Source organism: Arachis ipaensis, chromosome B02 (assembly GCF_000816755.2).
Source record: "Arachis ipaensis cultivar K30076 chromosome B02, Araip1.1, whole genome shotgun sequence".
Taxonomy (NCBI): domain Eukaryota; kingdom Viridiplantae; phylum Streptophyta; class Magnoliopsida; order Fabales; family Fabaceae; genus Arachis; species Arachis ipaensis.
The window spans coordinates 88,300,755-88,301,567 of NC_029786.2; the positions used below are offsets into that span (position 1 = coordinate 88,300,755).

Sequence of the window (813 nt, forward strand, 5' to 3'; positions counted from 1 at the left end):
TATAACATATATTTTAATTTTAATTGGTATTACTTACGGTGTAATAACAAATTTGGCTGAGTAGAGAATGGAGATAATGCAGGTAGCAATGGATAGGGTAGGGTAGGTTTGGATTCAACCCTAATCTTACTTGCGGGTTGAGATTTTTATATAAACCCAACCCTCTTCTATTTGCGGGTTGAGAATATTCCAACTTTAATTCTACCAGTTCTTAACCTGCAGATACCCAACTTTATCCGTGGGTTATTAAAAAGTTGTAACATTATTATATAACTTGATGATAATTTATCAATTAATGATCTTTTCTTAGTGACTAATGATCTTTTATATTTAGTTAGGGGTCCTTAGTTCAACATCCACTTAAAACAGATTTTTATATAAGTATATAACATCTACATATATAGGATGGAGGTTGGTCGAGTAGGGTTGAGCCTCAACTTGCACCCTGCCCGACCTGCATAAGAATCATACCCATACTCTGTCCTACTATTGCGGATCAGATTGGTAACCCTATCTGACTGGATTGAATTGAGTTGGATACTCGCAGATAGAGTGTATGTTGCCACCTTTATAGTAGAGGTCCATCGTTCAAATCTTAGGTGCTACATGTTTCTGAAAGTGAATTTTCTAAAATAAATTTTATGCTAAATATAGTCACTGGATCAGTTGATTCGGTTCATCTCAGATTTTTTATTTTAGTAGAAAATTATGAATATTTTAAAATAAATTTTATGATTGTTTTATGCATATAATTTGTTTTATGAAATGATTTGTTTGAGGGTAAATATAATCTAAAAGAATTGGACACTAAAA

The 813-nt window shown here is 32.1% G+C and overlaps 1 protein-coding gene across 9 annotated transcripts in view; it reads left to right on the top strand.

Annotated features, from left to right (window-relative positions):
• Positions 1 to 813, top strand: part of LOC107625626 — a 14,785-nt gene that overhangs the window by 8,184 nt on the left and 5,788 nt on the right. The window lies entirely within an intron of this gene.